General features: G+C 45.1%; 1 long non-coding RNA gene across 1 annotated transcript; it reads right to left on the bottom strand.

Moving 5' to 3' along the window:
- Positions 1–1331: 1331 nt before the first annotated feature.
- LOC136658404 (uncharacterized) lies at positions 1332–27499 on the bottom strand. Its single transcript, XR_010794788.1, has 4 exons — positions 27387–27499; positions 7548–7643; positions 3531–3637; positions 1332–1843 (listed from the first exon to the last, which is right to left on the bottom strand). It is a non-coding gene; the product is annotated as an uncharacterized lncRNA (long non-coding RNA).
- Positions 27500–27756: the final 257 nt, after the last annotated feature.

Raw genomic sequence — 27756 nt, 5'->3', positions numbered from 1 at the left:
TGCTTCTTCCTCTATATCGGGGTGCTCAAAACCTGGCCCAAGGGCCATTTGCAGTCCCCAATCCGACCCGCAAGGAGTCTCCAATGAGCCTCTGGCCCTCCAGAGATTTGCTGGAGCCCGCACTGGCCCAATGCAACTACTCTCAGTGCAAGGGACATCTGTCTGACCTCTGGCGCGAGCTGCAGGCCATGGGCTTCCTCCACTGCTTGCGGTTTCATGTCTGTGATGCAGTAGCGGCAGCAAAGGAAAGGCCGGCCTTGCTTTGCGCAGAGTCTTTTATGGGCTTGAGCTATCATGAGACCTTCATTCATTCAAGTTCCAGTTCTAATATATAAATGTATGTAAATTTATGCAAATTTTAAATGTAAATTAATTCTCTTTTTTTTCCAGTGTCAGAGAGATGATATGGCCCTCCTGCCAAAAAGGAGGACACCCCTGTTGTGCCCTCATCTGCAATAACCAACAAGATGCAATTTGTTGGGGACAAAAAGGAAACCAAAAAGCCAGCGTCTAGGGAAGTGACATTTGCCTGTCTGTGTGGAAGTAAATAGGCAGGTATGAACTTCAAGGTTCATACCTTGAAGGGGGGAAAGGGGTAGTTTGGGTATGACCAAAGATGGATTGTGAGATTTTGAAGCTGGAGTATCCCTGCCAGACAGTGAGGAGGCTTACCGGGGTGATGGGGGGTAGGGAGTGGGGAGGGGCAGAACTGGCAGGGGGAGGGCAGACTAGAGGAAGGATCAGGCCAGGTAGGGGGGGTGGAGATGGCAGCAAAGGCTGCCACCATATCCTATAAATGGTTGGCAACCTTCAATCTCGAAAGACTATGGTATAAGCCTACAGCACCCGGTATTCCCAGGTGGTCTCCCATCCAAGTACTAACCAGGCCTGACCCTGCTTAGCTTCCAAGATCAGACGAGATCAGGCATGTGCAGGATAACACCCCCTCCTGATCTGCACAGCCCTACATTGGTCTTGATTCTGGTTCAGCTCAAGAGCTGATGCAGTTCTGAGGAGACCAGTTGGGGCTAGCTGAGCTCAATACAGGATAAGGGAGACTTTGGCAGCTGCCCCAGCTCCGCAGGATACAGTGACAGCTATTTCGGCGCTGCTGTATTTTGTGCCAGTGCTGGGACATAAAGTTAGGCTGTCCGACATTCATTCTGTCCCTCCACCCCTTTTCTTGACACTAGTCCAGGGTGCAGCCCAAACTAAAAGAACCTTGAGGTCAAGGGAAGCCATGGCTTTGCGTAAGGAAGTCTGGCCTTTAGACATGGCTCTGGGAATGTGTACACCAGCCCATCTGAGGCTATAAAGAGTTTTTGGTTTTTTTTTTACATAGTCATACTAACAGAGGCCAAAAAAGAACTCTTTATTCCTAGTTTGCTTTATCCTTTGATTTGCCCTTTGAATATACAAACTCTTGTGGAGTTGAAATAAGGTAAATGAGCCCTTTCTTGGAATTGTAAACAAGGTGATAATAATGATTTACCCTTCTTTCATGTCATTTTTCATTGTAAGATAACAAAAATATTTATCAAACTTGGCATCACCACTCCCTCTGACACAGGCCCTGATGCGACACATCTTGCTTGTCTCATCCTAATGAGGATGTTTGTGTTTAAGTGACCAGCCAAGGATGCTCCAGGTGTTTTGACTTGCCGTCCAAGTGGGCAAAGCCCACGCTGTCTCCTAATGGAAGAGCTGGAGGGTTTTGTGTAAACTGTGTAAGGAGGGCTTGCAGATGCTTACAGAAAATGATCCTTCTCATTCCCCCTCCCCCATTTGTTCTCCATGACATCTTCATTTTGGAGTTCTTTCTTTAGCAGTTCTGAAGCTTGTCCTGTATGAGAAGACAAACAAGAAGAAGTGGTTTAAAAACAAATCCTTTAATAGTAAATTTTAGGCATATTCAGGCAAACGGCTCCGTTTTGCTCCCCCCCCCCCCGCAGAGAATAGCTCTGAAGGGGAGGGGCCACTTGCATGGCGCATTCAGGTGCTTGCAGAACTTACAGCTTTACACACCCTCTAGCTATATCACTGATTTATGTAGAACCGTTTGGATCAGAAAAAGAATAAATCTGCTGTCCCATATATAAGGTCTAGAAAGGGAAATATGTTTGCAGGTCTATGAGGCTGGACAAGAAAGTAGAGCTCTGAGCTTCTGCTACAGTAGAAGGAGTGCCCAAGTTCTGCTACAGTCAGCAGGAGTGCCCAAGTTCTGCCTTGAAACTCCTTTCAAAGGACCTTAGTATAAAAAGGGCATCAGGCTCAGCAGGTGGCAAAATGAGAAATTTGACTTGGGGCATATGTTAATATCTAGAACAGGGGTGTCAAACGTTTTTGGCAGGAGGGCCACATCGACTCTCTGACACTACGTCGGGGGCCGGGGGAAAAAAAGAATTAATTTACATTTAAAATTTGAATAAATTTACATAAGTTTTCATAAATGAATATATTAAAGATGAACTTATATGAATGAACGAAGGTCTTGTCACGGGGTGGGGCAAGTGCCTTTCCCCTTAAGATGGATTAAGTTGGTTATTAGTAATTTAGAGAATAAAACTTGGGTTGTTTGAGTTGGGAATCTCCCCTGGTCCTTCCCTACCCCAAGGGTGATGTTTGTGACAGGTCTTGCAATAGCTCAAGGCCTATAAAAGGCCTTGCACAAAACAAGACTGGCCTTTCCTTTGCTGCCGCTACTGCATCACAGTTGTGAAACAAGCAGTCGAGGGAGCCCACAGCTCACAGAGGTCAAACAGTCTCCCGCAAGCTGAGAGCAGTTGCATCGGGCCAGTGTGGACTCCAACAAATCTCCGGAGGGCCAGAGGCTCATTGGAGACTGGGGGCTCCCTGAGGGCTGCATTGAGAGGCCTCGAGGGCCACAAGTAGCCCCAGGGCCGAGGTTTGGGCACCCCTGATCTGGAACATTGTCTTTCCCAAGGACTGCCTGAGATACAATATTTAGCATAAGTTACATTAAAGCTACAATTTTGTGTATATTTACCTGGTGAATACAGCAGGACCTACTTCTGAATAAATATGCAGAGGCTGGCGCCCTAATATACATTTTAGATTTATCTGAGATATTTTTAAATTCCATTTTTCAATGCATATACATTTGATTGAAACTACTAAAACACATTCTAAGAGTTTTGGGATAAAGGAACAAGATCTTTGCGCTGCAAGCATAGCACGATCCTGTGCACTGTCTACTCAGAAGTAACTTCTATTACCTTCAGTGGGGCTACTCCCAGGAGAGTGTTATAAGATTGCAGCCTAACAGTGCAATCTTAACCAGCTGTTGCGCTGGCAAAGCAACTGCTGAGCCAGCCAAGGCTGTAGCATATGTGCCGTAAAGCATATTAAGAAAGCCTAAAACAGTGGTTCTCACTTCTTTAGCACTGTGACCCACTTCTTAGAATGAGAATCTGTCAGAACCCACCAGAAGTGATGTCATGACTGGAAATGACATCATCAAGCAGGAAATTTTTTTAGCAATCCTAGGCTCCAATCCTATCCACACTTACCTAGGAGTAAGTCCCATGATTGTTGGCATTCTTCAGTCTTGGAAGACTATGGTATCGCACTCTGAATGGTGGTTCTGGAACAGAGTGTCATCTCCAGTGCGCGAAGCCTGGGTAAGGTAGATATGGAGGATAGACTGTTACCCATGCAGCAAATTCCCCCTCTCCACGTTGCTGAAATGGTCCAATGGAAAAGCAGAAGCCAATATGGTTGGTTCCAGCGGCATCGCAGGAGTTGCCGAAAGTGACTGTGTTCAGCCATGAACTGCTTCAGAGACTCCAGCTCCAGATTTTGCCTCAAGGTTGACTCCTGAAGCCTTTTCGATAACTGGATGTAGCCACAAGGCAGTGGAGGTTTGGGATCAGAGTTTTCCTTCTCTCAGATGAGCTGCCTTCCCAGGCGAACGAGTCCCATCTACCCGGTGGTATTGATAGTCAAGTCCCATTGACTATCATTATTAAATGCATCTTCATAGTAGCCTGTTAAACGTATGGGTCTGTAACATTTCCCCAAATGCAGTCACTTACCAGGGTAGCATCAAGTCTAGTATATTAAAAATAAAATATTAAAATGAATTGGGACCCACCTGAAATTGGCTCGTGACCCACCTAGTTTGAGAAACACTGGCCTAACAGTTAGGAGTGCCACTGGGTAGATCTGTGCCATCCCACTGGTGCCAGTGCAAGAGGGAAAGTGTGCCAGAGCAGGTTAGAACTGCCCTGTGAAGAGGAAAGGGAGGGGGTGGATATGGAGAGAGTGTGACAGCATGGGGAGAGGATGGGTGGATTGGGTCCTGGGAGAGGTAGTGGAATTGGCAGTGCAGGCTTATGCCAAATCCTATCCCCCATCCCAGGCTTGAAAACCCGACACAAGGCAACTCAGACTTGCGCCAGCCATTTAACAGCTTCAGTTCTGAGTTGCCCTGCTGAGCAGGCTGGGACATTACCCAGGATGAGGGGACAAATGTTCCTTCCAACTTGCTCAGTTCATGCTAAGATGCAGCGCTGCCCTGCTGGCCTTGCTTCACTGGTGCAGGTTAGGGTTGGGCTATAAATGAACTAGGGTAATGTACAAAATAAAAATAAGTGGTAGAACAAGAAGAAATGGAAAGTGGATTTTTTGTTTTTGCCTTAATGGGGATCTTAAGATAGCCATAATAGATAATAATATATAATATATATTAATGTATAATAGCCTTAACCCATTTTTGCTTAGCCCACAGGTGTACACATTTGATCCCTGTTGCGTATATGCAACATTGGGCAGAAATGGCTTAGGCCTGCGGTTTTCAAACTCTCCAAGAGTTTGAAACCCACAGTAAGTCTTGGCGGGGGCGGGGGGGGGAGGCAGCAGGGGCAGGGGCAGGGGGAAGGCAGCGATGCGATCCCCAGGATCTCCCCAGGATCGCATCGCTCGGGGGCTGCAGGGACTGGGATGCACTCACCAGTCCCTGCAGCAGCCGTCCCTGTGTGTGGGGAGCCCTGCGTGAGCACCTGCAGGGCACCCCAGGTCAGGGAAAGGGAGAGTGGAGCTATCTGCTCTGCCTCTGCAAAAGCCCCATCAGAGGGGAAAGCGGAGTGATTGTGCTCCGCTTCCGGTTTTGTGGAGCAGGGCGCGATCGCTCCACTTTCGCTTTTCCTGACCTGGGTAGCCCTGCCGAAAGTTGCACAGGGCTCCCCGCACCCCTGGGAGGCTGCAGGAGGCTTGGGCAAGTGCACCCAAGCCCCTGCAGCCCCCCTGAGCGGCGCGATCCTGCAGATCGCACTGCTGCCTTCCCCGTCTCCTGGCTGCCCCTGCCCCTTAAGGGGGCAGAGGCCAGGACCCACATGCTGGGGCGTTGCGACGCCCCAGTTTGAATACCACTGGCTTAGGCCATTTAATAGCATTTATATTTATAGCATTGTAATAGTCTTAATGGGGCATTGCTTAATGAGTAGTATAACATGTTCCTGCACTTCAAATTTACTACTCCACAACTGGCTCTATTTGATTAAACAGTGAAGAAAAGAGAGCAACCCAAGATCCAGGCAGGATGGCCATGTCCCCTTTTGGTTTGTAGCCTTGTGCGTGCAATCTTTGTAGTCCTCTGACCCAGTGGCAAGAATCCCAGGAAACTATGAGACCAGTTGTTTCCTTGGACTTCCTACTGAGCTATTTGTGGACATACAGCTGGAAAAATCTCACATCCCAGTTTGACCCGCTCTCTTTAAGCTGTGACATGATTCACCTAACCTAGGTTACAGATGAGCTTCCACTGAGCTTATATTATGAATTAAATTGCAATGTGAGTAAATTTGATTAGGTCTCTAATCACCCACTGTAGCATTTTCTCGTCTTATCAGAAAACTCAGGGAATAAAAATGAACAGCCCAGCAGGGTTGTCTTCACTAAGACTTCTGATCATCAAACCTCTTCTACTTGTCCTCCTTAAAAATGTTTGGAATAGCCTGAGATTTTTCTACAGAATTTTTGTCCAAAGCAGGCTGAAATTAAGAAGACTAATGAGGACATTTCCACTCAACCACTACAGAATTTTACAAATGTACACTTACTAGCTGTTGGTGCATTTGATTTGACTATATGTGCTGTATTTTATCCTGGATGCAATACTCCCCCCAAAGCAGTACATCTGTGGCTACTGTAATTGCTATACAGCATTGGTTCTCACATGTTTAGCACTGGGAACCACTTTTTAGAATGAGAATCTGTCAGGACCCACCGGAAGTGATGTCATGACTGGAAGTGACATCATCAAGCAGGGAAGTTCTTAACAATCCTAGGCTGTAATCCTACCCACACTTACCCAGGAGTAAGTCCCATTTACCATCATTATTAAAATAATATACATAGTAGCTGTTAAAAGTACAGATCTGTAACATTTCCCCAAATGCAGTCATATGCCATGGTAGCATCAAGTCTGATATATTAAAAATTAAATATTGAAACGAATGGGGACCCACCTGAAATTGGCTGGCGACCTACCTAGTGCGTTCCAACCCACAGTTTGAGAAACACTGCTATACAGAATGGTGTTTTCTGTTAGTCGTGTGCACCTATTGGACATTATCTAATAGTGATGTTGCAAATGTTTTTATCATTATAATTTTTAATGTAGTGGCTGGGCACTTTCTAGCTGTGAAATTCAATGTTGGTCAGTTCATACAGACCTTTAAAATTACTAAGAACACCAAGACACCACCCACAGTCTGAACTGAAAATTAACTTTAGAAAGAGATTTTACAGACTGGCTGAAATGCATAAAGGGCCAAACCTATCCCTGACAGAATCACTGATGTCAGTTCCCTGGTGCCTTATTCAGAACTGCTTACAGCTCCCATTCTCTTCTTCCTTTCAGTTCTTTACATCTGGCTCCTATGTTTGCTGCTGTAACTGGACTGGCAGCTTCTGTAATTTGTCCATCCCCGTCATAACTCACCCCTCCATCAACATCACCTTCAATTTGTTCTCTTGGGGCACATGCAGGCTGATGGTTTTCATTGGTGCATAACCTTCAACTTGCTCCCCGACTAATCTATCTGACTAATCTAGGCATTCTGTGCAGAGACAGGCCCATTACGTTGTGATCTATGCTTCATCATTCCAGCAAGAACTCTACAGTTTGATTTTCTTAAGGGCAAAAGTATTGAACCTTCATTACAGCAACTCAAGACCTCTACCTATCACTCATATGCATAAAAGCATAAGAGCCCTGCTGAATCAGGCCAAGGATCCATCTACTCCCAACTTCCTGTATCTCACAGTGGCCCACCAGATGCCTCTGGGAGCAAGCAAGACAACAGGATACCTGTATCTTTTGCTACTCCTTGTATCTTATTGCCACTCCTTCTCCGCTAATAGCCTGAATGTCAGAGAAGAGCAGAAAAGAAGGATGAAAGGCTCAAAACCAGCATGTAATGCCTGGAACTTTAGTTTGAGCCCAGCAGTGAAATAATTGAAACATGAAATATCTCCCAGTATACACCTCCAGCCACTCTCTGTGCAACTTGAAAGCATGCTACCTGACCAGTGCAAGGCGTTGAGGCCATCTAGGTCCAACTGAATGTGTTTCCTGTTTCTGAGGGAAATCTCTTTTGCATGTCTTCTCAGCTTGTTCTCTGGAAAAAGAGTGAAAAATTATTTCAGAACTTTTTGACAGGTACATATTGCCATTTAGGAACTGGCCTATCCGGATAGTCCTGATTCTTACGTCATGTGTCTGAGGTACTGTCCACTTCTGCTCTAGATGGCTGTGGAGAACTCTGTGGAAATGTGTCCTCTTAAAGTTTACTTCATCACAATAGAATGGCCTGAAAATACATGATGTGTGAAGAGGTGGATTTGTAAAGGCCTATGCAATACTTGAGAGCAATCCAGCTAGATTCCAGTGGGTCAAGAGTCAGAGTCCACAGAAAATGGTCTGTCAACAGCCACTAGACACAAAATCTCCCTCTTTTTTCCTACATGCTTGATTTCAGTAAGAGCTAAAATATGCTCAGGGCAAGGGCTGGCCGGGGAAGAGCTCTTTATAGCTCTGGACTTAGATACCAGAAGGCCTGTTCCCTCTTCCCTCTACCCTGCATGAATCTGCCTGTCCTGTGAGAACATCTTTGGGGGCTCTGTTGCAGGTTCTGCTTCCAGTGGAGGTGTGGTTGGTGGTTACCAATGACAGGACTTTCTTGGTAGTGGAGCCTGGTCTCTGGAATGCCTTCCCACTGCAGTTATGAACAGCTTCTACTTTGCTGAGTTTTGGAAGGGGGCCTCCAAAGCCTTGTTTTGCTTAGTCTGACCTTTGGTTAATTAATTTCCTTCCTATTGCATGGTTTTAGTATTATGTGGCTTTCTTTTGTTTTAAATGATGCGCAGCCTAATCTTGTCTTGTGCTGGAACAGTCAGGCCAGGAGGCCTGTGTTGTTTCCAACACAAGATAGGGGCCCAAAGTGGCTCAGCCAGAGGCAAAGGGAAACTCTTCCCCTTACCCCCGGGTAAGTCACCACAGCCCCAATGGGTCTCCTTGGACTTGCGCCACCTCCAGAGGTGGCATCAGTCAGAGGAAAGCAGAGTGACTTGCAGCTGCTCCGCACTGCTTGGGGAACGGGATTGGGATCCGGCATAACTGCTGATTTCCAGCCCCGCCTCCCACTCCCCACCTGCTCGCCCCCTGGACCACCCTCCACCCGTCCTCCTCACACCCAGTAATGCCTCCCTTCCGTCTCCTCCCTGCCCTCCACTGACACAACCCCTCCTGCCCGAGTTGACCCGGTTGACTCTCGAGGAGGTGCAGACGTGCCTTACAGCACTTTTGTGACCCTCCTGTGCCAGTGCAAGGGACATGTGGTGCAGTCAGGATTGCGCCCTTAATTTTTTCATTATTGATTGTTTATGTCATGCTTTTAATTATAACCTGTCTTGAGGGTCCTTTTCTGAGATTGAAAAGGCGGGCTGTTAAATCTTTGAACAAATAAATAATATATACACGCTGGCTGGAATACTGTTTGAGGCCGCGATGAAAGCATGTTCATTGCCAGTTTTTAAATGGATTAAGCAGAGGCATTCGGACTCGTCAAAACTGCATTCTATTAAAAATCATTTTTAAAAACAACTATCTTCATTGCAGCTAACTTTGTTAATCAGATCAGCGTGGAAGCTGAGCACCGAGAAGGTAAGGTGGGGTGTGTTCAAACAGTCAGTGTTTGGTTCGGAGGTGTATTTGCTTATTTATTAAAGAAATCTCCCCATTCTTATTAAAGAAATCTCCCCATTCAGCAATGAGCTGAAGAGGGAGACTCAGTGCTGTGGTATTGCACAGCTGGAGAAAGTGCTTTGTCAACAGGATAACAATGGGTTTTGAGGCCTAGAAGCATTTTTTAAAATCCTTTCAACAGGGCCAAATATGGCTGAAAATGTTTCCATAAATGGTAGTGTGCTCCTATTCCATGGTTCACAGTCATCCTGCTGGCAGGTCTGAGATTGAGTTGGCACTTCGAACCTTCTGCATCATTTCAGCTGTATTTTTTTTTTCTTTATTTGCTCTCTTCAATTTTCAAGTTTTCGACTCAGCTCGATGGAGCAGACAACAGATGGAGTGGTCTCCTCCCCTCCCTGATACCCTAATATCTTATTTATGCCTGTAAATGTTTCATTTGGAACTAATTTGCCAGAAAAATGCTGGGACCCGCTCCAGACAGCTCCATTTCCCATCTCGAGACATTCCTGGGTTTGACAGCACAGACTATCCTAGATAAATATTTAGGAGAAAGCAGTGGAGTTGGGCTATAGAGGAACACAAAATATGTTTTAGATTAAATGGAATCATTTCACCTGCAGGATTGCAGGGAAATGTGGGGGGGGGGATGAAACAAGGGAACCCTGTTCTTTATGCATCAGGCTAGAGCAGAGATTTTCAACCTTTATCGTTTCATGACACACTGACAAAGTACTAAAATGGTCAAGGCACACCATCGGTTTTTGGACAATTGACGAAGCACACTATGCTGTTGGTGGGGACTCATATCCCCCAATGGTCCTATTAATAAATGACTCTCCACCAACCTTCTGCAGCACACATGGGGAGCATTTGTAGCACACCAGTGTGCCATGGTACAGTGGTTGAAAATGGCTGCTCTAGAGAATGCTTTTGTACAAACCTTTTGTAAGCAATGGTTCCACCTTTTCCAGTGAGAACAGAACTGAGTAGTGCCAGAGGCAATGTTTCGCATCCTATCAGCTTCAGAACTGACCACTGCAATCTGGTTTGGGTGACTGCAAGTCAGAAGTCCTCAGTGGTGAGGAGACATGCTGTCTGACAAGAAGATTCCCATGCATAGCTATCTGAGAATGGGCGGTACTTATTGTCTTCACAATAGTGAAGGGAATAGGGAAGACTTATCGCCTTCACAATAGCCTTTTTCACTGGGATTGCCAACCTTTGTGCATTCACTTTTTATGAAGCATCCAGACAACATTGTTCTCATCCTATTGCATTCCAGTGTTTTCTTGGTTGCCTTCCCATTTTGGATGGGGAGGTCTGATGTGTGACTTTTGTAATAAATTGACAAACTTGCGCCAGCCTGTCCACTAGGGACAAAAAAAGCACTATGAAGGTTTATCGAGGCTCTTGCTCCTTTGAACAAAAACACTTCCTGTTTGCAGGCTCAAGCCTTGGTATTGCTTCCTGCTGATCCTAGCTCAGAAATGACAGCCCATTCCTAAATCTGGAGGCACTGCTAAGTGCAGCAGCGCCAAAATGGCTACTGCTGCATTCAGCTTCACTGCCAAGGCCACCAGAGGTCTCCTCAGGGGAAGCCCCAAGCCCCGCAGTGGGGCTTCTCCAGTCTGTGCTGGCTATTTTTCCAGCACAGACTTGAAAGACTCCAGAAGGCCAGACACAGAGTTCAGAATCTGACAGAGCAGAGCTCCACCGGACCTACCCCTCTCCTGCTCCAGTTCCTCCCCCACCCTGCCCTTTCCCATTCCATTCTGCCCACTCCCCATTTCCCCCTTCCCCTATATTACTCACTGCTGGCTGGCACGGCTGGAGCACCAATTAGCCTTTCGAGTGGTGCTGTGGCTCAGCGCCAGGTGAACACGGGTCTAGCACCGGCAGCTCCTCCTCTCGAAGTGTCACAGACGCACCTTACAGCACATTTGCAACACCCGGTGCCAGCGCTGGAGCTCAGCACCAACACTGCAACTGTGTAGGATTGGGCCTTTAGTATTGTAAAGCCTCTTAATTGATTCCTATTTTATTGACCATTCTCTCTCCCCCCTCCTCTTTTTAAAATGATGAAATAACACTTTTTCCACTATTAAAAAACTAAAAATAACACAGGCCTACAAAATTGAGGGTCAGAAACGTTTTTCCCAAACTTTATGGTGGTTTGATATGAATTTGGGGTGCCGATTCCAAAAATGGCATCCGTTTTGCCCTATCATGTCTAGTTTTGGAGATATAGTATAGCCTCATTAGTGAATGGTTCAAGCAGCTTCCTCATGAGAAAGCCATGGTGTAGGCTGCCTCATGAGGAAGCTGCTTGAACCATTCACTAAAGAGGCTATGCCTTGTCTCCAAAACTAGATGAGATAGGGCAAAATGGATGCCGTTTTTGGAATCAGCGCCCCAAATATACCCAGGAATTGGTTTAACGTTTAAGGAAGCAAAATGGGTGTTGGCTTGTGTAATTAGGGGAAACCAGTAATTAAAGCCTCCCCCCCCCCTTCACACACACACAGGAAAAGAAACTAATAGTAGGACAATGCAAGGGACAATTAAAAGTTTTGACAGGAAGCTATAATGAGGTCAACCTGCAACCAGCAAATGTTTTAATTGAAGATGCCAGTGTCTTTTACTGAATAGAACGTCCTTGAGTGTAAACATTACAATGCCTTGAGAAATGGCATTACTGGAGTTGTGATACCTTTGCCTTCATTCTACTTCAGACTAAAAAACGAATTCTTCAGCAACACTAAAGAGTTTAGTGCAGAAGCAATCCAGGAGCTGCATTCCATTTTAAGTTGCCAGTTTTCAAATTGTGCAGTGCTAGTGCCAAATTGCTGGAGCCCTGCTCTGGGGTCTGATGGCTTCCACACCTGCTCCCGATGGTGCGTTAGATGGTATCCCTGTCATCAGTACTGAAGGTCACATTGAGCAAGTGTGTCAGCCAAGGGCTAACCACAGGAAACATGTAGATCACTTGTTTGATGGGGGGGGGGGGGACAGTCACCCTCAACCTCCCCATAAGTTGGAGGCATTCCATGAGGTAAAGATACTGTACTTTGCGCAAAACGTTCATGTTGTGGAGAGCCACCTTTCAGAATTGTTTGCAATTCTACAAATCAATGATCTAGATCAGGGGTGTCCAGATCTTTTGGCAGGAGGATCACATCATCTCTCTGACACTATGTTGGGGGCTGGGGGGGGGGGGAAAGAATTAATTTACATTTTAAATTTGAATAAATTTACACATATGAATATATTAGAGATGGAACTTATATGAATGAATGAAGATCTTGTAATAGCTCAAGGCCTATGAAAGGCCTTGCACAAAGCAAGGCTGGCCTTTCCTTCACTGCCACTGCTGCATCACAGACGTGAAACAGCAAGCAGTGGAGGGAGCCCTTGTTCCACAGCTCATGCAAGAGGTCAAACAGTCACCCTCACGCTGAGAGCAGTTGCGTCAGGCCAGCATGGGCTCCAGCAAGTCTCCGGAGGGCCAGAAGCTCATTGGAGACAGGGGACTCCCCAGGGCCTGATTGGGAGTCCCTGAGGGCCACAAGTGGCCCCAGGGTCAGGGTTTGGGCACCCCTGGTCTAGACCACAGAATAGAAGTAGACTCTGAAAGTATCCATTGTAGGTGAAAACAACAAGGATGGAAAAACCCAGTACAGTTGACTTGAGTTGCCAAGTCACCACCTCCTGTGACACAACTTGCAAAAGAGTCCTAACAGGGACATTTTCCATGTCGCAAAGTCACCCTTTAGTGACTCTAAAGGACTCAAGTCGAGTCACCCCCCCCCTTTTAAAAGCCTGCCACAGAAAAATCAGGGCTACTGCTGGACTCTGTGTGTGTCTGAGTTCTCTTTGAACACTTCCCTGCTGTCCCCACCCATCTGTAAAGAGGGCAGGAGGGGTGGAAAGGACTGCAAGAGAGAGGTATGGAAGCAGCACAAGGAAGGAGGAGGGTTAGGAGCAGCAGCTGGGAGGCTTACCAGGACAACCCAATCCTTGCAGCTCTACTCAGAAGTAGTCCCTCTACAGCCACTCATTCAATGAGGGTCCCCCTCCCAGGTAACAACAGAGCCATGCCATGCAAAGCATGATCCCTATGAACTTCTCCCCTGCCTCCTCTCTCTCCCTGGGCTGAGTTGCCCCCTTTAAAAAGCCAACTGTGGGGAAAACGGGGCTGCTGCTGGGTTCTGTGTGTGTGTCAAGAGTTCCCTTTACTCACTCCCCTGCTGTCCCCTTCCATCTGTAAACAGGGTGGGAGGGGGTAGGAGGGACTGAGTGAGAGCCGGGACAGAAGCAGTGAGAGGGGGGAGGGTCACAAGCAGCAGCTGGGAGGCTTACCAGGATGACCTGTTCCTTGGCAGCTCTACTAAGAAGTAGTCCTAGTGCGGCCGGTCATTCAGTGAGAGTTGCCCCCTCCCGTCAGCCATGCTGGCTCCTCCTGCCCTCCCTCAGCCAATGGAAATATGAGAATGTCTTTGCCAATGATCATCCATTCCTTCCTTCCTATCAGAGACAGGAAAAGAGAACCCAGTCTCACCTCCCTGCTCCTGCTCACATTAACCCTTTTCTGCCTCCCAGCTGGAACTCCCTGCTGCTTGCCGGTCAGAATTATGGTCCCATGAGGATTTCCACATGGCAAAAACAGTAAGCAGGCACACCCTGACACAGGCAGACTCGAGTCAGCACATGTGGGGATGAGTGCCAAGTCAGGGGGGCCCTGACTCGAGTCTTTTTCAGAGTCTTCCACACATATGACTCAAGAGTCGCATAATTACCCAAAATCACACATTTTCAAGTCACTGACTTGAGTTCCCAATACTGGAAAACATATTTCTACAACCTTTGCAATACCACCCTCCCAAGCTGTAAAACCAAACGTCCCTTTGTGATTACATTGCAAATATGGCTCCATACTTGATGTGATTGACTCATTTGATTACTTGCACAACAAATACGTAGTTATTGCTGGAGAAGCCTGAAGTTCAGCATCTCTTTCCACTGGCAAACATTAGCAAACATTAGCAAATATTATGAAACTACGTTCTAGTAAGCCTTGGACTTCTTTGGGATCTATCAGGAAAGATTAGTTGGGGCAGACAAGCTTCCCTGAAAGACAGTTTGACTACCAGATCATATGTTCCAACTGTTGCTATATACCAGGATGCCTTTTAGAAACTGTTTGTTGTTGGCATCCATCAGTCTCGGAAGACTATGGTATCGCGCTCTGAATGGTGGTTCTGGAACAGAGTGTCCTCTCCAGTGCGCGAAGCCTGGGTAAAGCAGGTATGGAGGATAGGCTGTTACCCATGCAGCAAATCCCCCCTCTCCACGTCGCTGAAATGGTCCAATGGAAAGGTAGAGGCCAATACGGTTGGTTCCAGCGGCGTCGCAGGAATTGCCAGAACGTGACTGTGTTCAGCCATGAACTGCCTCAGGGACTCTGGCTCTGGATTTTGCATCGAGGTTGACTCCTGAAGCCTTTTCCATAACTGGATGTAGCCACAAGGCAGTGGAGGTTTGGGATCAGAGTTTTCCTTCTCTCAGATGAGCTGCCTTCCCAGGCTGACGAGTCCCATCTACCCGGTGGCTGTTTAGTCGCCTCTTACGACAAGTACAGCCAAACTGAGGGCCTATTCTTATCCCCAGCCCCCAGGGAAAGAAACTGTTTAATGTACATATATATGTACCCTCATAACGTTTGGAGATGGGGTTGCTTTGTCTGTAGTAGAGGCAATTTATAATTCAGAGTTCATGCAGGAGGTTTAATACTGTAGCAAAACTTCTATTAACTGGAGTTAAGATGAAAATCATGGTGATTAACACTTCCAAAAGATGGAAAATGTGAAACTGAGCAATTCTTTACATCAGTCTTAACAAAATGATTTACATGCTTTATGTTTGTGTATAAGTACATGCACTGGCATTGCTAGCGGGGTGTGGGGGGTGCAGGCCTCACCAGGTGATGTGCGGGGGCGGGGGTGACACGTGGAGGGAGGACGCGCTTTGTGGCTTTCGGAGCTAGCCCATCAAGCCACACACCGTTGGATGCAGAATGTCCAGGAGAACATAATGCAAAAAACAGAATTGAAATAGCTCCTTTCGTTCAAAAGTTATGGCCAAGAAACCGGAAAGAAAAAATGCATGGAGCCCTATGGAAAGTGAAAGTGAGCTGTATTGCGCGCTTACTCGTGAGTAGGCGTGCTTGCCATAGTCCGTCGGAAAGGGCAGGCTGAGCCCTTGACCCCACAATGACACAATCCAATGACACCACAATGGTCCTAATCCAATGAATGCAGCCCCCAAAAACACAAGGAGGAGGTTTCTGCCTCCCTCCCAGCTGCATCTATTGAACTGAAATGAAGCCAAGTGGCTGAGTTTACTTGTGAGTAGGCGAACTTGCCTTACTTCAGGCAAGGACTGCGAGGACCCGGGGCAGGCTGAGGGGACTCCAAGGACATCAGAATGGTCCTGATCCAATGGCTGTAGCCCCCAAAACACAAAAGGGAGGAGGTCCCCCCCTCCCAGCCCTAAGGAAAGCGAAGCAGCCTCACAGTGGTGTTTACTCATGAGTTGACAGATAAGCCTTGGCTGGTGGTCAGGCAAAGGGGAATGTGAGGACACCAGAATGCTCCTGATCCCATTGAACTGGAGCTCAACATATGTTCCAGAAGGCAGCTTCAATGTCCAACTAAAAAGGACAAAAAAAGAGGCTTGAATAGTAAGGGGAAAGTCTTCTATTTGGCACTTGCAAAGCCAGGAGGGTCTTTATTCTGATGTGCCTGAAATAGAAGAACTTTAAACTGGGCATTGGGAAGGCTGGAAATCTCACTGATTCTTTTTTTTTTTTTTGGGGGGGGGTGTTATTGTAGGCAGACTAAAGAGTAAGCTCCATTGACCACTATGGGACTTACTTCAGAGTAGACATGCATAGGATTGGGCTCACAGGCTGCAATCCTACCCACACTTTCCTGAGAGTTAGCCCCATTGACCACAATAGGACTTACTTCAGAGTAGATTCACTTGGTGGAACAGGACTGGCTCCCCCTTATTTAATTATTTCTTTTATTTTAATTTAATTATTTCTAATTCTTTATTTTCATTTGCTTGATGATGTCACTTCTGGCCATGACATCACTTCCAATGGGTCCTGGACAGACTGTCATTCTAAAAAGTGAGTCCCAGTGCTAAAAGTTTGAGAACTGCTGCAATAAGGTGTTAGTAAGTTGACACGGGTGGGTGGGTGGGTGGGTGGGTGTGTGTGTGTGTGTGTGTGTGTGTGTGTGAGAGAGAGAGAGAGAGAGAGAGAGAGAGAGAGACTCTACAAGTTTTCAAAATCACTAAAATCAGAGTTTGCAGGAATAATACCATCATGTTATATATCAATCAATGCGTAATTTCATGCAGAGTGCAATGAAACAAACCACATTGAAATATCTGTGTTCTAAGAAAAGGCAAAGTCAAAAACCAATGGGGGCGGGGCAATGGTACATCACTACGCCCACCACCTGGGGTGTTGCCCCGCCCACTGCATGGGGTGATGCGCAGGCCTCCCGCACCTGGTGACATGAATCCTAGTTACACCACTGAGTACATGGATTATTGATTTGTACAAATGAACCCGGCTACAGTCATCCAAACAGAATGATGTAGGGGTACAAACTATATATGTACTTTCAGTGTACAGGTAATTAATACAAGCAATTACGAATGTATGGGTACAAATTGCTATACCCAAATATGTTGCATTCAATACCTAGGCATAGCTTAATGCATGAACCGCTTTTAAGTCCTAACTCTGTCCCATAGCATGACATAGAAGATGTTCACAAAAGGAGGAGAGACGGCCTGCTGAACATACTATGTGGTATCTGAATCCATTATTATTGATAATAATAATAAAAAAAACCAGAAATGTGAAAATCAGATAGGTAGGTTATAAAGTTTGAGGAACGAAAAAGTCATATAAATATTTTGGCCACAATCCAAAGCACCATATGCAATGTCTCATACAGCTGCACATTTTTTCAGTGTCTCCATCCATTCCCATACACAGTGGCATAGCTAATAATTGTGTAACCTGGTGCTAAGCTCAAAGTGATGTCCTGGAAGTAATGTTGCAACCGGAAGTGTCATCACATCTGAGCTTTTAAAAAGTGAAAATTGGGGGAAAACCCGCTGCTTCCCCCCAACAGCTCACCACCCACTTGCTCTGCTGTTTCACTCCCCCCCCCCCAGCCAGTGGGATAGCTAAGGCATCTATCTGCTACCTGGGGTCAAAGAAGATTTTGTAGCTCCCTGTCTCCAAGACAAAATCAAATTTAATTAATTTATGGAGCAATCCAAATTGGGCTGGGTCTTGTGCCAGCCCAAGGGTGAATTTGGATTGCTCCATAAATTAAGGAACTTGTGCCAGCCCAGGAGGGTCACAAACGCGCCATAAAGCATGTTTGCACCTCCTCTAGAGTCAATTGGGTCGGCCTCCACACTGACTCAGGTAGGGAGGCTTGCATCGGCCAACGCAAGGATCTGGGGTCAGCAGGGAGGAGACAGGAGGGAGGCGTTCCGGGACGGGGAGAGTGGGTGGAGGGCCGTTCCGGCGGCAGGCAGGTGGGAAATGGGACGCGGAGCTGGGACCCAGCAGATATGCCGGATCCTAGCCCCTGTTCCCAAGCAGTGTGAGAACCACCTCCGGAGGTGGCGCAAGTCTGAGGAGACCCACTGGAGCTGCTGTGGTTTACCCAGCGGTAAGGGGAAGAGTTCCCCCTTACCTCTGGCTAAGCCACTTTGGTCGCCTATCATGCACTGGATGCAGCGAAGGCTGCCTGTTCCAGCTCAAGATAGGATTGCACTGCACAAAAATAAATAAAAAGTATCCCCCTCATTTGTTAGACACACTGTGCTGGAGTGAGGAGGGATGGATATTCTCCCCTTGTTAAATATAAGAGGAGCATCACTTGAAAAAGTGCCTCTTTACCCAGATAGCAGGGCAACTGTATTATGATACATGGAAATGAGAGCTGACTCATATTAACACCTAATTGGTTCCATGTTGTATCATAATAACATCTCATTGGCTCTCAAAACAATCACTCTCAAAGGTCAGTTTTGAGTTAAAGAAATCCATGTTTTGTTCCATTAGGTAGTTGTGTTTTCTTTTTATGGTTAATTGGCCATAACTTTTGATAGAATACAGATATTCCAATGTTTTGTTGCATTCTGCATTAAATTATCTTTCCAATGATATATAACATGATGGTATTATTCATACATATCAAGGTTTTCACAATTTTGGACACTAGTGTCAAGCTCAGCTTGTTGCCTCCCTAAAGCTTGTTGCCCGGTGAAATTGCTACCCCCTGTAACCCCTTAGCTATGCCACTTCCCGTACATTCCAGGTCCAAAACAGTGACAGGGCCATTGCATCGTGGACAACTGTGTCCCGGCCAAATGCGTTCCAGTCATTGATGTCCCTGGACATTTGCTCCCCCATTTTTTGTGTGTGCCTGACATTTGTGTCCCAATATATGGATATTTATATTAGATCTACTTTTTATTTTTAAAATGCAAAGGTAGGGTGGGGTTAGGGATGGGATAAGAGCAGTGGTGTCACTAGGCTTTGCATCACCTGGTGTGAGAGACCAGCGTGTCATACCTGATGGATCTCCTCCCATGCAATGGGTGGGGCAATGCCCTGGATGGTGGGTATGGTGACGTACCATCGCCCTGCCCCTGCTGGTTTTCTGGCTATAACTTTTAATAGAAGATATTTCAACACAGTTTGTTTCATTGCATTCTGCATGAAAATATGCATTGATTGATATATAACATGATGGTATTATTAAAAAATACCAAGATTTTAAAAATTTTGGTGAGTAGTGGTGTCACTCCCCCCCCCCATGCGTGTCACCCAGTGTGGCCTACACCCACCCCCCACCCCCACTGGATAAGAGGCTTAAGATACACAGTATAACATGGGATTTAAACCAGTGCAAAATCAAGCAGTTCTGTTACTTCTTGTTTTGGAGAAATGATCTTGCATCTTCTTCAATTACAGCCTCAGGAAAGGGTACATAGGATGATAGGCAAAGACTGCAATCCTATACATACTTACCTGGGAGTACATAAGAACATAAGAACAGCCCCACTGGATCAGGCCATAGGCCCATCTAGTCCAGCTTCCTGTATCTCACAGTGGCCCACCAAATGCCCCAGGGAGCACACCTGATAACAAGAGACCTGCATCCTGGTGCCCTCCCTTGCATCTGGCATTCTGACACAACCCATTTCTAAAATCAGGAGGTTGCGCATACACATCATGGCTTGTACCCCGTAATGGATTTTTCCTCCAGAAACTTGTCCAATCCCCTTTTAAAGGCGTCCAGGCCAGTCGCCATTACCACATCCTGTGGCAAAGAGTTCCACAGACCAACCACACGCTGAGTAAAGAAATATTTTCTTTTGTCTGTCCTAACTCTCCCAACACTCAATTTTTAGAGTGGTCAAGTAAGACCCTCTGAGGTAAATGGGATTTTGAAAGGTGGGCGACCCCTGCTCAAGTGATGAGGCAGGCATTATGGATATAAGGCAATATAGGAAGTTGCTAGAAGAAAGGCAAATTCTTCTATAGCCTCTCTAACCTAGTAATCTGTGTCTCAAACCAAGATAGAGGCAGAGGGTCAGGACCCTGCATTAAGCAATAGACAGAGAGGACCCTATAGGCAAGTGGGTCATAAAAGCCCAAGGCCCATTTCTTACAAATAGCAGATATGTTAGTTGTATCTGGGCAGCACTTCTTCAACTTGCAGGTGGGACTAATATGATTGAATGCTGTTTTGTGCAAATATAAAAAAAGTCCACATTGAGAAAACTAGAATGGCAGAGAAAAGGCTAGGTTAACACTCTTCTCCTAATTTTGCTGTAGGCCAACAGGAGCAAAGGAGCTGGCATAGGTCTGAGGAGGCCCATTGATGGCCCAGTAGCCTATGGAGAAGTAAGTAAGAAAGTAAGTTTTACTTACTTGTCCCAGGCTGTTTGGTAGCCCCCCACTGCATACAGCACATGCTCTGTCATCACAGCTGTATAGAGGAAGATGGTGGGGGATAGGATTGGGCTCTTAGGAATTAACCCTGCCCTAGTAGAACAGCATCACAGCTCTCATCATGGCTTTAAGTGATTTCTGCCCAATGTTGCATATATGCAACAGGGCCCAAATGTGTACAACTGTGGGCTGGGTAAAAACGGGTTAAAGCAGAACTGATAGCAAGAGGCCTCAGATCCCACAGGCCTAGAGGAAGGTCACACCTTTTATTTATCAGAGCAATCACATTTCCCAACACAATATTCTATCAGGCTGGCTTGGAAGAAGCCTTGCCCAACTCTGGGAAAATTCCATGGGTGACTGCTGGAATCCTATGCACAGTTATTGGGAGCAAGTTGCGTTGTGTGTGCATGTGGGAGCTTACTTCTGAGTAAACATGCAGAGAATTGTTCTGTAGGCCATAAATGTATTGTGCATATACAATAAATCTTGAATGATACTATGTTGGTACAAATCAGGTGAGTGCTTTTGGAGTCTTAATTAAAAGTCAGTGACCACAGATGGACAGATGTATGACTTTTCACAAAGCTATTTATGCATGTATGATATAACTGGCTCTATAAATCTGCAGTTCCTGGAAACAAGATTTTAATTGCTCACCTCCCATACACTTTCCTTTATATAATTTCTGGTTATTTAATCAAGCAACTTGGCCTTGATAATTTAATCACACAGACACCTGAGTCTTTTCCCTGTCCACACCTGGCAGTGTTCTCCAGGTATTGCAACATTTGCAGTTTCGCTAGTGTTCAGGTAGAGGCATCATTGGAGTACCTGATTTCTTTCTCATTTCCATCAAAGTTGCAACTTCCAGATGAAGAATGGTGTGAGAAACAAGGCAAAACAAGACAACTGGTGCTGTCTGCTTCAGTACTTCTCTACATGATCAAGTAAGTGATAGAACTATTCTGTATTCGTTGTTGAATCCAAGCAAATTTCCTAAGACATTTAGCAGATCTCTCTGTCTTCAGATTACTATGGCAGAAGAAATTTGATTTAACTGGTTGTAGATTGTCTCACAAAATCGCTGCTAGCTATACCATACTGAAGTGTTGTCATAGTTGTCGTCGCCCCCCCATCACATTGCATCCCATGTATTGTGCATGGAAGGTGTTATAAAAATAGATGGGACTTATCTTTAAGTAATCTTGAGTAATCAATTGAAAATGAATGTCATGATGTTAGGAAGTGGTGGAGATGAGTGGCTTAATACACAGACTGAAATCAGCCAAAGGCTCATTTGACTGCAAGTTTTAATCAGTTTAATTGATAGGAAAATCATTTAAAGTTTTAAGTGTCCAATCAATTGGTCTAATGACATCCTTCTCCAGGTGTACATAGAACTGAAAGGCACACTGCTGTTTAACCCACACAGATACACTGGATTGATCTTCTTTGTGCCAAATATGAGTCCCAAAACACCAAGAAAGACATAGAAAACTAAACAGTTTGTGAAAACGAGCCTCGAAACACCAAGATGTCTTTTCCTTCCAGCCCAGCTTGTATATGAATAGCAGCTACCTTGTATAAAGCCATTATGGCTCTGGTTTGTTGTCATAATATGACATATAAATGATGGTATTTTCTTGCAACAATCAGGGGTTACTCCTCTTTATTAAATAGTTTAGGGCCCAATCCTATCCAGTTTTCCAGTGCCGGTGCAGCTGTGCCAATGGGGCATGCACTGCATCTTATGGTGGGGCAGCAGTCCCAGAGGCCTCCTTAAGGTGTGGGAACATTTGTTAGCTTACCTTGGGGCTGCATTGCAGCTACACTAGTGCTGGAAAATTGGATAGGATTATTTCAGGCTTAATGAAAAAATTATGCTCTTCCTTTAATATGTTCTGAAAGGAGCCAATGAAGCTTTAGAACTATGCAAAGTTATTTACAATGAATTGATTTATCAATCATTCTATTAAAAGCTGGGTGACTAATTAACAAGCATCAGTAGGCAACTCTAATGATATACAGACAGGCCTGCCAGCTTTTTACGTGGACACGTTTTCTTCCCAATGAAGGACAACAACTTGCTGTCATAGAAATGCCATTCAACAAATGGACTGTAGCTCCATGAAAGAGCATCAAACTCTGGCATCTCCAGGTAGGACAGAGAAAAAAGTCCTGTCTGAAACCTTGGAGACCCACTGGCAGTAAGTTCTGTATTGACGATACTGAGCTAGATTGGCCAATGTCTGACTCACTTTATGTCAGTTTCCTGTGTTCCACTTCTTTGAACCAGAAACACTTGGTTCTGGTTGCAGCACAGGGCAATCCTATGCTTGCACAATGGCACAGGTTACTTAGGGACATTACAGAATATCTCTCTTTGGAACCTGAATGAGCTTCTATTGACTTTAAACTTCTATTAAAGTTTGGCTTACTGCTGTTGCATCAGAACAGGTCACACTACCTGCTTTAAACCTATTTTTCGTAATTTTTAAGTGATTCTTCTCTTTAAAACTACAAGAACTCCTCTCCCCCTCAACTTGTACCTTCACATTTTTCCAGTTTCCTTAACCCTCCATCACTTTCCAAATAACTACCACAGTTTAAATTATTAGTTATTTGTACAATGCCTTCTCATTGTTGGCCCTGAATAGACATTACATTGTAGTAGTTGTTAGATGGCTATCATGATACCTGTCATATCTATGATTCTTCTGATAATAAGTTCTTCATTTCATTGATTTGAAAGGTTCTGTTCTAGTGGGGTACCATGAATAATGTAATGTTTTTCAGTACTGCTGCCTCAGTGGGATATTGTGAATAGTCTGCATGTTATAAACTAACTGTCAGTAAGTCAACTGCAAAGTCCCTGTGGTCTTTCTCGAAAAACATTTCAGGAATTTGTTGCAGCAACCATCTGCTTGAATATTTCCATACAATTCTCCTGGTGATTGGCTTTGCCAGAATATTCAGACTGGTTATTGATCCTTTTCCCAGACGAGTGCCCACATGATCTGAACAAATAAAAGTGGCATGTTTCTACTCTGAGCAAAGCTGTCTGTCTTAGTGTTACGTAAGCAATTTAGGGAGGAACGTTTTGATTCTGCCTTTTTCTAATCGAAGAGTCTGTCACAACTTGTTAGTTGGAAAAGGAGCAGCAAATACTATTCTGAAGGAATAGCTACAAGAAGCCTATTGATGGTCTTCATGCAAAATTTCAACAGTTTGCTATCAACACGTTCTTGTTACAGGTAGAAAACTGGGCAGGTAAGATTAAGGATTATACATTCTTGTTTCTGTGAGAGTGCTGAACTGGAGCTTTGGAGAGTGGGAGGAGCAGAGGATGGCACATCACTGGGTAAGGGGGGCAGCACTTGGTATACTTTGGGAGGTCTTGTATTGTCCTGTTCCTGGGTGTGTGTTGCCCGGATGCCACCAATGAGATACAAAATGACTCCCCCCTCCCCATGCTATTTAACAGCTATGGAGCCACTGGGAGACATTATCCAGACTGGGGTTGGGGTTGGAATTCAGTGTCATCAGTATACTGGTAACACTTAGTTCTGCCTCTCTTTTCCATCTGGTATCAGGGACGCCGTGGAGATTCTGAACTAGTGTCTGACCGCTATAAACATCTGGATCTAAGTTAATAAACTGAAACAATCCAGGCAAGATAGAGATTCTGGTGGTCAGTAAATCAGGTTATTCAGGGTCAGGTTTACAGCCTGTTCTAGACAGGATTGCACTTGTCAGTTGCATGAAGGAGCAGGTTCATAATCAAGGAGTTCAGCCTTGAACCTGGAGATTCAGGCGGTGGCTGTGGCCAGAAGTGCTTTTGCCCAGCTTTGGCTGATGTGCTAGCTAGGTTCCTTCCTGAAGAAAGCAGGTTCACTACAGTGATCCACTCCTTTTGTAAACAGAATATGAGTTGGGACCCAGTCTGGAACAAGACCAAAGGGGTAAGCCTAGCTTTAAAACTTTGCCTTTACTGTAGTTCCAATCCAAATTGCCCCCACCCAAGAACTTTCTCCTCCACAAAAACCTGTCCTTTACATTCATCATCCAGGGCCCTGTTTTGCATCCTACTGCCTTGGGAGGCATGGTTTGCGGGGTCATCTGACAAATCCTTTTCAGTTGTGGCTCTATGATTATGAAATTCCCTCCCCAAGAAGCCTGACTGGCTCCTATGCTTCTTTTTGTTCTTTGGCCTTTTTTTGTTTTACATGAAATTTTGTTGTTCTATGAAAACTGAAAACTGCCTTGATGACTCTTAAATTGTGGGCAATGGTAGTCTAAAAATATTTATAGCATAAACCAGGGGTGCTCATTATGTCGATCGCGAGCTACCAGTCGATCTCGAGGCGAAATGAGTTGATAGAAGGCTTCTCTCCCGTCCACGCATCCCTAGGAGTGAGCCCCTGGCAGGCTTGTGGGCCTAGGGAGTGAGTCCAGGGAGCCTAGGGAGTGAGCCCAGGGAGTGAGCACCTGGCAGGCTCCTCCTTGGGAGAGGAGCTGCTGGCAGGCTTCTCTCCCGTCCACGCATCCCTGGGAGTGAGCCCCATTGACTCTACTGGGGCTGACTTACCTTTCCCCTGTTTTTGCACTGTTATGTATGGAGATCTGCCCCCCCACTTCCATCTGTTGGTTCTGTGTGCAAGGGGTTTTGCACTGGTCTTGCTGTGATGTCTATACAGAGATCTTCCCTCCCCCACACCTTTCCCCTGCTTTTGCACTGGTATGTATGGAGATCTGCCCTCCCCCCAACTTCCATCTGTTGGTTCTGTGTGCAAGGGGTTTTGCACTGGTCTTGCTGTGATGTCTATACAGAGATCTTCCCTCCCCCATACCTTTCCCCTGCTTTTGCACTGGTATGTATGGAGATCTGCTCCCCCAACTTCCATCTGTTGGTTCTGTGTGCAAGGGGTTTTGCACTGGTCTTGCTGAGATGTCTATACAGAGATCTTCCCTCCCCCACACCTTTCCCCTGCTTTTGCACTGGTATATATGGAGATCTGCCCCCCCCCCCACTTGTATTGGAATTGAGGAAGATCTGGTGAGGAGGTAGATGTGGTGTCAGCTTTGGCCCCTTTAAGGGTAAGGCCTGGGCATCCAGCAGAGTGTGCTGCACAGCTGCAGCCACTTGAAGGCAATAGGGCCTTCAGGGATATAAGAGCACCTGAGGCAGGAAGGGCTCCACTTATTTATGTGAGTCAGCCTTTTCCTACATGAAGATCATTAAGTTCAAGTACTGTTCCACCATGACTGATGAACATTTGGAAGTGTGCTTGAGGCTGGCTGTCAGCAGCTACTGTCTGGACGGGCAAGAGGTCTGGTCTAGAGGGTAGAGCCTCCGTCTGCCTGAAGATAACATCCACAAGATCGCCAGTTCGAGGTCACCGGCACCGCACAACCTTGAAGCAGCTGACAAGCTGAAGCAGAGCTATTCCATCTGCTCTGAGCGTGGGAGGATGGAGGCCAGAATTTGAAGCCAGATTGGAATGAAACACCTTGAATGTAGTGGTTCTTGAAAGAAAGAACCTTCTTTCAAAATTGTAAAAATCCCTATTTAAGAAGGGATTTAAATAAAGCCTGCCTATGTAAACCGCCTTGAATAAAGTCTTGAACAAAGACCAAGAAAGGCAGTATATCAATACCTATTATTATTATTATTATTATTATTATTATTATTATTATTATTATTATTATTATTATTATTTATTGCATCCTTGGCTGATTCACTTCAGTGCAAGTCATCAAAGTAAACTCAAGTAATTACAAAAAATGTTTATAGTTAATTATGTTGTGTTGTGCAATATTGGCTCATACGGTTATGCAAGGTACACCAACATACATTGTACACATAAATGTTATATATTATGATGGCGTGAACCTTGTAAAAAAACTCTGGTAGATCTCCAGGCCTTGCTGGGTTTCAAAGTAGCTCTCAAGCCAAAAAAGTGTGAGCACCCCTGGCATAAACTATATCAACAGTTTGCAAAGCACACTACAATACTGGTTGTAAATTTGTAATGTAACAACCTATACATTGATATTCTTGACTTCATAAATCTGACTCTATGACTTACTCTTATTGAGAGTTTCATACTCATTCTAGAATATCATTTCCAATGCTGTGACTTTATTTATAAGACACAGAGATTTTAAAGATGCAGTCATAAAAAATGAGTTCTCAGTCACAGGTTGTTCCTGTCAATTCATCATATATAATTTTATCTGTAATCCATCTGACAGTGAAGTCAGGTAACTGTAGTAGTAGCTTTCCTGTGATCGTCTCTGGAATCTGACACACATTTCATGCTTCAAGGCTTATACTTTTTCAACTAAATGAAATTTTACAAACCTGTGTGGTGTAGCAGAAGAAGCCTGAAATCTTCTGAAAAGTGCACCAGGTAAGTAGGATAAATCTGTTTGTGGCCACCCTTTCATAAATTTGTGAGGATATTCATTCATTCCCACATTTATATCCCAAACTCCTAGCCTGAAAGCATGTCCTCAAAGTGGCTCACTGTATAACATCCACACTACACAATAAAATGAAATTTTTTTTTAAAAGTAGAACAGTGAAAAGAACATTGAAATTCACAGACAGAACAGTAGATCAAAAGTCCGGCATTCTAATTTTGATCCCAAAGCTTTGTGGAAAAGAAATGATTTTACAAGCCTTTAAAAATTCAACAAGGAGTCAGGAAGAGAGGCTTTTCTAGAATGGCAATTCAAAGAACAGGGTAATGCAGATAAGAAAACCCAAGAAACAGACTATAAAGCCTTCTCAGTAGATCTTTAAACACTGAGGAGGCACTTCATAAGATATCCTAGCCTCAGATTGATTAGAACTTTAAGTCATCACCAAAACTTTGGACAAAGTCCAAAAACAAACTGGCAATCTCTGCAATTACTTAAGGATTAGATTATCCCTTTGGCAAGTTCTGAACAGTAGCTGCCACATTCTGGACCAGCTGAAGTTTCTACAGTATCTTTAAAAGCAGCCCAATAAAGAGCCCTCCTTAGGTAACTCAAGCAAAAGGTTTCCATGGCAAGAACTATGGCAACAAGATTCTTATTTCTTACCAGAGGTGTACCACGCGTAGCGAGAAAAAGTGCTCTTGTCAGTGCTGTAGCAAACAAATAACTCTCCAGCTGCAACTTCAGGGAGAGCACGACAGCATCCAGACATAACATCTATTTTCAGGTCTGCTGGGCTGCCTGCCATCAGCATCTCCATCTTATCTGGCTTATGTTTCAGTTCATTAACCCTTATTCTGCCCATCATTACTTCTAAGCAAAAATCAGGGATTCCACTACCTTTCTTTGGTATCCAAAGAAAGAATTGGATGTAATTGGGTAATGTCATCATGTCAATACTTCTTACCCCAAATCTTTATATGACATCTTCCAGTTGCTTCCTGCAAATGTTGCATAGGATGGGCGATAAAATGGA

Source organism: Tiliqua scincoides, chromosome 1 (genome assembly GCF_035046505.1).
Source record: "Tiliqua scincoides isolate rTilSci1 chromosome 1, rTilSci1.hap2, whole genome shotgun sequence".
NCBI classification, from domain to species: domain Eukaryota; kingdom Metazoa; phylum Chordata; class Lepidosauria; order Squamata; family Scincidae; genus Tiliqua; species Tiliqua scincoides.
The sequence above is the reverse complement of the archived record's forward strand: the minus strand, read 5'-3'. Positions and strand labels throughout refer to the sequence as shown.